Raw genomic sequence first — 965 nt, 5'->3', positions numbered from 1 at the left:
ACTTTTCAAGAAAGAAGACGAATTTTTAAGAAATACTTTGAAGAAATTTGATACAATTTCAACCAAGCAGTTGAGTTTTAAACCAAAAAAGATTTAAAGTTGCGACTCATAAATAGGGAAAACCTTGAAAATTCAATTAAATTTAAATTCTAAAATTAAAATAAAATTTATTTTGTTAGGTATGAGGAGATACAGGTACGAAAAAAACTCAATATTTATATACAGTTTTTAAAACGATTAGATTAAGAGTAGGAGAAAAGCTGAACGATTGCAAAAAACAAATATTGTTATTTCATGATTTTTAATTGTGAGCGTGACTCAAACCAATTCCCAATTATAATAATATATGAATGAACCTAGTATATTCTACAATAATTGAAAAATCATTTAAGAAGCAAAAATAATTTTTTTGAACAGATTAAGCAGTGTATATATTTCACAATTGACCCCATGAACTCTTTGGATTAGACCAAAATTGAAACAAGATATGATTGAGAACTCGTCTTAATAAAAATTTGAGATTGAACACAAATTTAATAAGTTTTAGAATTTAAGAAATTTTTAAAAACTAAGAAAAATCAGCTTTTAACGAATCGAAAAATTTCAGCGCAGTTTCTAGTTTATGTTAAATATTTTTTCTTCAAATAATTAATTTAATAATTTAAACTCAATTACGCGCTTCCACATCAGTGGTTTTCAATGGAAACTTGCCTATCACATCATCGTTCATTACGTATTCCTCATGTATTTCTAAAACTGTCAATTTCTGTTCGTCCGTCCTAACCTACCCCAATTTTGTTTTTCTCGTACAATTTTAAAAAATGTAGGGTAATCGATTGAAGTCTCAAAAAATTTTTTTTTGTGACTTCAAAAAAAATGACTAAATTTTAATTAATTTCTTTAAACTATTGACTCAAATGTTCCTTTTTTTATTTGACTGAAAATTGATCTGTTTGACTATTTAA

Source organism: Belonocnema kinseyi, chromosome 4, assembly GCF_010883055.1.
Source record: "Belonocnema kinseyi isolate 2016_QV_RU_SX_M_011 chromosome 4, B_treatae_v1, whole genome shotgun sequence".
NCBI classification, from domain to species: domain Eukaryota; kingdom Metazoa; phylum Arthropoda; class Insecta; order Hymenoptera; family Cynipidae; genus Belonocnema; species Belonocnema kinseyi.
The sequence above is the reverse complement of the archived record's forward strand: the minus strand, read 5'-3'. Positions refer to the sequence as shown.